Below are 10,798 nucleotides of genomic sequence, written 5' to 3' on the forward strand. Positions count from 1 at the left end.
CACAGTTCAGCTGCAGGAACAGACGATGGCAGTTAACGTGGCACCGAAACATCCTAACAGGGTTCAACACACATATGTTCTGTATATTTCTGGATCTTCACTTGACTGTGCAGTTTAGACGCTGCTCAACACTTTGATTTTTCCCCATTATCCGATTTTTATTCATTAATTCTACCTCAAATTCTGTTTTTATTTTCATGTGCATGCATCGGGGCAAAACCATACTGGACAAATCAAATCTCATGGTTCAGAGTATCGGAATTTGTTTCACTCATAGCTTTGAATTAATCGTTACCGCTTGTCAAACCAACTCAATTTCTTAATATTTTCCTTTGTGCTTATTTATCTTATTAATGTGCAAAATAAAATAACATATAGTATGTACGTTTATACACAGCTCTTTTAGCTCATTACCACTGTCAAGCTCTCAAACCTGCAGCTACAGTTTGTTTTCAGGTGAAATGCTTGACAAAGTTGAATCCACATACAAACTTTCACCATGTTGACAGCAGGTTCAGTGTTTTGTTTCTACTTTTGTTATTAAGTTCCCTCTCAAACAGAGATCGGTCTCACATTAAAGGTTAGTTCAAAGTATACGAATAGATGGACAAAACATGGAGATAAGTGGGATAGATGTGTGTGTGCTGTTACATATGTATGTGTACAGAGTCACCTATACACCTATACATCGTGTGCCAGGCTGAGGTAAACAAAGCCCGACTTGAGCTGCTTTCATGGGGTAGAAAAAATGAATAACAAATGACAGACAGACAAATGACAAACTATTAGGCTTTAAAGCCCCTTTAAAGTATGTATTCAACGCATGACACTGAACATGAAAAACAGTTTTAAGTTAATTACTTTTATTAAATCTACAATAACTGATTCTTGTGGCTGTTTGCTGGCCTGACTTCACAGATGTTGATTGTGTGAATAAGCCTGCCACTGGCCCCCTGTTTTAATGACAGGCTTCATGCGGCTGTTTTACCAAATCCCTGTCGCTATAGGACTCAACAGTGGTATTCACTAATCATGCCTGTTTGCTGACACCAAGAGCTGCACAGTAACACATCTACTCCTACCAAGATGAGATATATATGGGGCTGCCGTGGAGGGAAGTGACCTAGAAAGTAAGACTACCAGGCAAGTTTGGAAATAAGTCTCAGCAAAGCACAGCATAGCTCTTATTGATCCAAACTCCATTCAGGAAACAAGTTGTTTGCTTGTTGTCTGGTCGACAGACCTGAAGCATGAATTCCGGCTTTTTACAAGGCAGCATTATGATTTTGTTGTTATTTAGGCATTCTCTAAATAGAAATCTCTTCGTTTTGGGCTCACACTGGTGGGCGGTTTGCGGTTATTTTTCTTCACGTTACCCTCACGAGTAGACAGTGTAACCCAGCGATCAAACTCACGCAAGAAACGCAACACAAATCTTTTCTTTGCGCTTGGTCTGAATGTGGCATTAGCTATTTCAGTCGGCACAAATATGCTTTTTAAGTGCCACAATCAAAAATACGCAACAAACCTTGGTCTGAAAATGGCCACCTGGTTTGGCAGCTACTGCTCTGATGTGCATGCTCTCTGCTAACATTACTGCATTAGCTGCTAGACAACAGTCAGCTACAGACAGCAGCACCCATGTTCTTTGGTTCAGGGGCTCTGCGCTGTGAGGGCTCTATGATAATAGATATGTAACATGAGGTCGTACTGTCGTAATAAAGCTTGCTGACAAACATTGAACATATTATTTTGATGAGGTTTAGGCACAAAAAGTTGGTCTTAGGAAAAAATCATCCTTTGGGTTACAATAACTACTTTTACACAACTGACACTCAGTCACACACAAGACTTGAACCGCCAACTCCAGGGGAATTCCTGTGTATGACAAATCCAACTACCCAGTCCACCCCAACCCAGCTTCCAGATATGACGCTAGAGGTGTGACTGCGGTGACTTAAGCGTCGTGCCAATAACCAGCCCTCGGTATTGGATGCTTTGGGGGTGAGAACTGGCTGAATGGGTGCACAGGCAGGCAGGTGCGTGGGCAGACAGACAGGTGGGCTGTGCAGTCATTTCAACTGAGCTGCATGAAATGATTGTTTGGGCTTATTAGAGGCCCGCGACAACCACGCACACTGGATTTATTTTTTTTTTTCTCTTTTCGTAAGATCATTGGGATAATAGGAATATCTACAAATGAAACAAACAATGCGTCTTAAGTAACTTACCACACATTGCTTTAAAGAAGGAGCTGAAGGTGGAAAAATGAAAAAAACAAACAAAACAAACCCCATTCAGAGGCAGCCAGTGAGTCAAAGACAGAGAACATATATGAATTCTGAGAAGGCAGGTCTAGCTTACACCTGCATCTAGATGACTTAGGGTTCTAGTAAATAGTTTAAAGGCACACTCCAATCCAGGTGTAAAAGCAGAGCCGACAGGCCACTTAAACAAGATTTCAATTTTGCAAGAGCAGACAGAGGAGCCTTAGTACCGTTTAAGGCCCAATTAATCTGAAGTTCCAAAATGTTACTTAATCTTATACCCTAAAAGCCCCTGTTCATATTAACATTTGATGTTTTCTGTTCCTTAAAGGAATCCTGAATGGCATCAGACTCCATCTGGGTTTTAAAAGTTGAAATTCGATTTGATTCATCCCCACAACCAATAAAATTACTGCTGTAACACTGCTAACAGCATGTTAAATCACTTTTTTTTTTTTTTTTTTTTTGGCCGCTATCTCTCAGTCTCTCTGTCAAATCTGCATCAGTTCCACATCAGAGGCCTCCAGGCAGACTTAGATAATGCTCTCCATATTTACAGTGGCAGGAGGATTGGGAGGTTTTTGACTAGATCCCATTTGTGTGAACCTATTAGTGCTGAGCGCTCTGAGCTCCCTCTGATACGCCTCTGAGATTAGGCAATGGTATTACTGTAAGAGGATCGACTCGCCTCGAGGTGAGGGCCGAATATACAGAGAGAGAGAGAGAGAGAGAGACGGAGAGAGGGAGAGGAACACACACAAAGATGGGAACATGCTCACACAGATAGGACCACACACTCCCTGGAAAAAAAAACCCCGAAAAAAAAAAAAAAAGGTCCTGGCAGTGAGAGCGGGAAAGAGATAGAGAGAGGAACACACACACACACACACACACACACACACTTCAAAATGAAGAAACCAAGGACCTGCAATGATAATGATAGTAATGAGAGGAAATGTGGAAGTGTGTGTGTGGGTGAGAGAGAGAGAGAGAGAGAGAGAGAGAGAGAGAAAAAAAATGGAACTGCTAAATTGAAATGATCTCTTTCACTCAGTATCTAACCCTGTTTGTCCTATTTGGATAGAGGATGATAAACTTATAGTGCACATATTGTTTTAAAAATATTTTTTGGGCCAGAGATCGCTGGCTGGAGTCAAACTGACACCGTTACTCTTTCAGGGTCCAGTTGAGTGTTGCCATTTTATGTCTTTGCAAACCACAAATAAGTTCAAATCCGTACGTATAATGTCAACAGTTCTACATACGTCATATCACGTCCACGCAACGTGTTACCACTGGATCATTTGCAGAACCACTGGATATTCATCATTTGTCAAACTCTGGATAATTTAAGCATTTGTAGTGGCTAGGTTAGTTCAAGCAAAAAAAATATCCATCTACATTTGCTGAGTCAATGTTGTTATATGACGTACGCGCTCTTCAGTACAACCCAGGTCTGTTTTCTGTAGTTCTGTCCTGCCCTCCTATCAGTTATAACATAATCGTTCTCTGGGTGAGGACAAAGTCATTATAACTGACAGAAATCAAGGACAGTAATATGAAAGTAAGCACGTTTCAGACTGGAAATCTGAACTTTCTTTCCCCGCACACTTGTAATGGAATACGTTTCCATTGTGGTGTTTTAAATCCTGGATGTCTCATTTCACGCTTTGCTCCCTTAATTTTGCGATGTGTAAATGTGTGTGTCTTTGTGTGTGTGTGTGTGTGTGTGTGTGTGTGTGTGGGTGTGCGTGAGACACTGAACCTCGGTCAGGAAAGGGAAGGTTGACGAGGAGGAAGTCGCAGACCCCCCTCCAGCAGAGGGAGAGAGCGCTGTGTCATAATTTATGCCTTAAAAAGCATGAATTTTTCAGCGCACAGTGGCAGAGATGGCACTTCATGTTTACGACAATCATTTCCTTAGTGAATGATTCATGTGGATGTGGCGCTTATGAATCTTTCAGGGAACAAACAGAAACACTGATGCTTAGAGCCTTAAGCTTCTTTGCTGGCTGCCGCTTCAACATCCAATCTGAGTGTCTGGGAACGAAACAAACAGCGAAGTGAGTGTGGGAATAATAACCCTCCCTGCCTCTTCCTCACTGTTTTTATCTCTCTGATTTATTTTCTGAGCAGTCTTAGGGTCACAGGAATATTATCTAGCAAGACAGTTGTTGGCAATTTGAATATTCTCATCGGTAGATTCCTGGATCGTGTTGGTTTCTGAGGGTTTGGCCACTGGATTTCTCTTCCAAAAATTAATATGACGTATAATTGCATCAACGACTCAAATATGAAATCATTTTCACGTCTCGTTCCGTTCAGGCCAGGAACAGCAGCCAAAAAGCCACACTGATGTTTAAGTAAGTTGAATTTCGTCCAGTGGAATCACTGCAAAGGGAATCTGTGTAAACCTTGACCTGAAAATGTGTAATGATGACCACAAGCGGTCTTGACGGTGCTGATGTTTGAGGGGATGAAATCTGAAGAATACAAAATAGAGTAAATCGCATCACAGCGCTGCCAGGTCTCACGCATTGATCGTGAATTGAGCATCATAAATTGCCCCTTATTATTTTTTCTCCCTCTAATATATTGCTGCTTGCTAGACTTTGGACCACATTCTGCCTCTGATTGTCTTACCCAGATATTAATCCTAACCTATCATCAGTCCTCATGCCTAAAATCTAACCAACCCAACGAAAGGCAACGAGTACCAACCAGTGAGAGGCAGCGTAGGGCGGGTCATGCCGTCACATCTCAGGAGAAGAAAACAAACAGGGCTGGGGTGAGCTGACTAATGCCGAAACTTATGTGGAAGGTAAAACGGTTGGTAACCACCTAAGGACAGGTAGCTGAATGTGTTGGATCTAAGATCAAACAGCCGTGACTAAAGGGGTTATTGGTCAGATTGGATAGTAAACATTGATCCCTCATTTGCTTGCTGCCTTCAGGAGATTTTGTTGAACTGAATGGTACGTTACAATTTTCAGAAGATAAAAGTTCAGCTGCACTTGCTCTTCGCCGAGTTATAACGAAATGTTCACTGAGTAGAGATGTATGCATCACTAAATATATTCATATTGCTCTATATTTACACCCACCAACTACCATGTTACGGTTGTACGGCTGACTGAGCCAACTGCCAAAACCAGCTAACCAGAGTAGCTACAACACAGGTGATATTATCTCCTGAAACACAAAGAAATGATATAAGTGTAAAATGGCCAACAAATTATATTAAATTGTATGGCGAAAATAAGTCGGTGCTGGTTCCCCTGGCCAAAAAATCTTTTAATGCAGTTTAAAGTTTCAACACGAGGGTTGGTATGATATTCTTAAAGCAAAGTTTGTTTTATATCTATTTTTATATCTCTCAACATCCCAACAGCAATCAGTAAAACAAATGCTCTGACAAATAGAGAAAAAAAATGCACCAACCATGGTTCTGGTGGAGTCTAAGCCTATTCAATCATCTCATTCAGGAAGTAGCTAGACATTGTTAGTGTTGACAGCGATGTTCTGCAGCTTGTTAACCAAGTAGCACAAGGCACAATAATGTTCACCCATTACAGAGCCGGCAACACAGAATCACGGCAGCAGCAACACACTCCTTTAGCGGCTAACGTTAGCACAAAGTACGAACCTCCCAGGCGACTGCAGGCGCTGCGGCTATGTCACTCATCGACAACATAACACTCAGAAATGTCTTGCGTTTTTTTTTGTAGGGAGCCCCCTAGTGGCTGAAACTGTATGTTTAAATGATCTGCTTGATAACGGACAACATGGACTGTTGGCTCTGCACAGGACTGGAACCCAAACTGGTCTCCCAGTAGAAAGTACTGTGAATGAACCATCGTAACAAGCCCAGCCACCTCCTGACATGGACTTTCTGGCTCCTCATACGATGCTCACCTGCCTCAATCTCTGTCTCACTCACATGCTAGCCACGGCCAGTAGATGCTGCTCTAAGAACGCTGTGACTGCATCGATGCTGAAGTGATGTTTTTGCAGTCTACATGGATTGGGATGGTTCGGATCGAGGATGTGCCAAAACATCCTCCATCCTGCGCTGTGGCATCGTTCGCTTCCAGGATAGTTACTGCAACCAGCTCACTGCCGGCAAACGACTTTAACATGTTTTGTGTGCCACTGCTAGACAATCTTTACTACTGTGTTTTAAATGTTGGAGCTTCGATCAGATTTGAGGGCGCCGAGTGTGTCGGTGGCACCAGGCTTTTATTAGCCCATATAGAAACTCTGGATCGGCCACTGTCACCCTGATATTCGCTGTCTCTCCCCAGCTCAGTGGAAGCATGTCCTCCTTTAAAAATCACATTTATCTGTTGCCTGGAAGCTGCAGTCGCCTGGTGGAAATCTTTCATCTTGTCTGTGTAGTGCCCTTCAGAGGGCCCTACCGGCTGTTTGGATTTTAGCCAAGGTTACTATAGAAACACACAGAGGGAGAAGTGCAGGGAAACAGCAAAGGCTTGCTCATGCTAATGGGAAACACGCTTACTGAGTCCCACAAAACATTTCAAAATGAGTATAAAACGTACGCATCAAAGGTTGAGTTTTGTTAGCGATCAAACAGTTTGTGTAACCTCTGCTTGTGAATAATGACTGATTTAATCAACCCGAAAGTATTGAAAAGAGGAGACATACCCTCCGACTGGAGGTTTCATCGACTGTCTGTCGTATTGAAACGTTCATTAGAGGCATCAGAAGATCAGCTCATGACAAAAAGGGCCTCTCATCCACGGACACCGGCGCTCACACCAAAGCTGAGGCCGTTCAGCAAATGTATTCTTTACAGTGGACGCACACGCTCATCCGCTCTTTGTGTGCAGTTTGACACATTTCCCCTCTGTTAAAACTATAAACTACATTTAAAAAAAAAAAAAAAGTATTTATGTATAGTCAGATGTTGTTTGTCTCAGCAGAGTTGATCAGATTAGTGGGATGTGCGATAGAGGAGCCTCCACACGGGGAGTTTGGTGGAGTTCACTGTTATTCTCTTTGAGGTGAGTTTGACAGTCACGGCAGACACCTGCACACGATCACGGCTGTAAAAATTTAAAACCGCGCTGGCTGGGAGAGCTTGGAAGCAACCGACGAACAGATGAATTCATTTAGCCGCTGATCAAACGTATTCAATTAATGTGTATATATTCATGTACGTTTGATTGAAGTCAGCCACGCTGGATGCACTCAACATGCATTATTAAAAAAACAACAACAACAAAAAAAAAACCCACCAGCACGAATAAATGTGCACGTGAGCGAGGGAGTAAGAGGGGTAATGAATGAACGGATGAACAAATGAGACTAAGTAGACGTCAGATAAATGAGGGTGAGTTAACAGACGACAGTGACTGATGACGAAACTTGTTTTTTTATTTTTGGTCAGCATCAAAGGTGCACCTGGCCTCCGTCAGCATTTCATTTTATTTACTTCAGTATTTTATTTCATTTTATAAGATAACTACTTAATTATTTCGTTGTTTACAGCACTTTATTGCTTCTACATTTGCCCTTGTATTTTGATTGTATATGTTGAATGCACCCGCTGCTATGATAATCCATCCATCCATCCATCCATCCATCCATCCAACAACATTTCAACATATATCAGTTCCAAATAATAAGTGAAATGTGGATCGATATCTATTTTGCTTTAATGTAGATTGCACTAGAGGTGTGCCTGTGTAGTTATAGTTGCACTGTAAATACATCAAGAACTGTAACATTATGTATTGCAGGATATGCTCTCTCTCTCTCTCTGTCTCTCTCTCTCTGTCTCTCTCTCTCTCTCTGTCTCTCTCTCTCTCTCTGTCTCTCTCTCTGTCTCTCTCTCTCTCTGTCTCTCTCTGTCTCTCTCTCTCTGTCTCTCTCTCTGTCTCTCTCTCTCTCTGTCTCTCTCTGTCTCTCTCTCTCTCTGTCTCTCTCTCTCTCTCTCTCTCTCTCTCTGTCTCTCTCTCTCTCTCTCTCTGTCTCTCTCTCTCTCCTATAAACTGAAGCCAAGTCTTGGAGAACATTTAAACTCCCTCGGCGCGCCTCATCATCCCTGGAGGTTTCTCGTTTGACTCCGAATCTCTTCCTCTAATGCACAAACACAACAGCTTTATTAATTTTGGACATTTATAATATCACGTCCTATTTAGGTGGACAAAGTTAGCGCTCTTTTTTTTTCTTTTTTTTTTTTTAAAGCATTTGCGGCCCCCACGGGGAATCGAACTCTCACCCAGGGCTGCGTTAGTGCCCTGCTCTGCCAATTAGGGACGGCGTATCAGTAAAACGCTTCACCCGAGGGATCAACGAAAAAAGAAAAAGAGAGAGAGAGAGAGAGAGGGGAAAAAAAGAAAAGAAACGCAACAAAAAACAAACAAAAAAAGAGGTGAGGATTTGAACCAATAAATCAAACTGATACAGGATCATTATGTAAATTCTAACCTGGGAGGGCACTTTCATTTAGTACTGAGTGTGTGTGTGTAAAAGATGCAGAAGAGCTTTTCCTGTGTAAACACACACACACACACACACACACACACACACACACACACACACACACACACACACACACACACACACACACAGAAGACAATGTGCCAGCTGAGACCCAAACAATATAAAACAACAAACAATAAAACTCTGCCCTGACTCTCCCTAATCCCTCCAGGACAGACCATCCCTCCCTCTCGCTTCTCCTCCACCTCTCCCATGGTTCACGCTCTCTACCTTTTTTTGCGTTTTTATTTATGTTTTCTCATAATTTATTAAGACTCCTGAGCCACGCAGATTGTTTCCCCTTGTCTTCGCCTCCTTGCCACTCTTCTGATGTTGTTTTTTGCAGCCAAAATATTTTAAAAAAGTATTGTCATTATTACTATTTAGTATTTTAAGCCACACTAATCCTTTTTTTTATATTAACAGACGATCACGTGAATGCTATCAAAAAGTCACAGTGTCATCACCCGGTCTTTGTGTTTCCACTGTGCACGACCTGCCCAGCGCCAACAACACACACACCCTGCTGTCTGGGAAGGAGAAGGGGGCATTTAGCAGCTATAGAGCCAAATATCTTTCTCAGGAGCTGCTGAAATCCAAACCAGAGCTGAGAGAAGAGGGAACGTTAGACTGAGATTCATCAGGTTGACTTGGACACGACTCCTAAGGGATCACACTATTGTCCTGTGTCTGCTGGAGAGGGAGCAGGCTGTTTTTTTTCAAACAGCCAACAACTTAGAACAGCACAGTTTTCAGCTTGCCCCCAAAATATCAGTGAAGTCAGCTGTAAATGGTGTTTTGTAACATCTGTCCTTGTCCTAAGCAGTTGTGTGAAATAACCAATTGTTAAACCACCAAATGTTAAAAATGATCTTTTTAGATCTCTTGTGGTAAAAAACCTATTTGGATTTCTGTTGACGACTAATCAGTTACTAAATCACAATGACAGCAGGGTTTTAGGTTTGGCAAAATCAAATAGTTAACTGGAAATAAGAACATTTCAATCATGCACTTTGAAAAGGTTATATTTTCTAAATGAATTCAGTGAATAACCCGAAACTAATTAAATCTATTTTGTTTTAAACGACCATAGCGACTAAGACCTTTTATTAACAAACGGATGTTCACAGACTGGATTTGTTCATGAGGATCTTTAATGAATAAATAATTTTTCAGATCTTTCGCTGTCAACAGTAAAATTACCGTTAGTGAAATCTGGTTATAATCAGAGTTGGCAGTACAAATAATGGTGTAAAAAAAAAGAGCCGTAAAAGCAGAAGTACTGATTCAACTTCTTTGCTCAAGTAAAAGTAAGAGAGTACAGGCTCTGAAATGTAAGGCTCATGGCTCATGGCAGGCTGTAACATAGACATGTACATTATGAACAGAAAAATGAAAAAGTTTCTGTCTGCAAAATTCAAGTTTCCGTCTGCCAGTGAGGGAGTAAGTGCACGCTCAACGGATTGACTAGTTTGGTCTAGCTACTGGAAGACACGGATGTCAACAAACCGGTATGTAGCTCCTTGCACAAACACACTGTTTTAACTACTTTTTTATTCATTTTGAGTCATACACGCTACAGCGCTGTGTTGTAAGGTGTCTGCTGATGTTGCATGACTTTTGGTGTGAGATGTTAGAAGAGAAGCTTAAAACACAGTGTAAAGTTCTGACCCTATGCTGTTAGCTGTCAGTGCTAACTCTCCATTCACGGAGCCCTGTAATGGCTGGACCAAATGTGTTTGCGTCTTCGGTACTGGAAAGTCAAGGGTAGCTTGAACAATGAAGCTGCATGATTAAATCGACCGAAGTTCTCCTTTAGAAACCAGGCAGAGGGCTGCAGGGTCTCGTCTTGCTAAGTCTGCAGTGCGTTGTATGTATCTTACGTTGTTGGGAAGGTGGTGTGCAGTGTCACAAAATAAAAGCTGTTGATTGATTCCTTTTAAAATGCAATAAAAATAGAGCCTGTTGTAGAAATGTTAGGTGTGTTAAAATGTAGAGAGGAGAAGTAAAATGTTTCAGAAAAA

This window comes from Acanthopagrus latus, chromosome 12 (assembly GCF_904848185.1).
Source record: "Acanthopagrus latus isolate v.2019 chromosome 12, fAcaLat1.1, whole genome shotgun sequence".
Lineage (NCBI taxonomy): Eukaryota > Metazoa > Chordata > Actinopteri > Spariformes > Sparidae > Acanthopagrus > Acanthopagrus latus.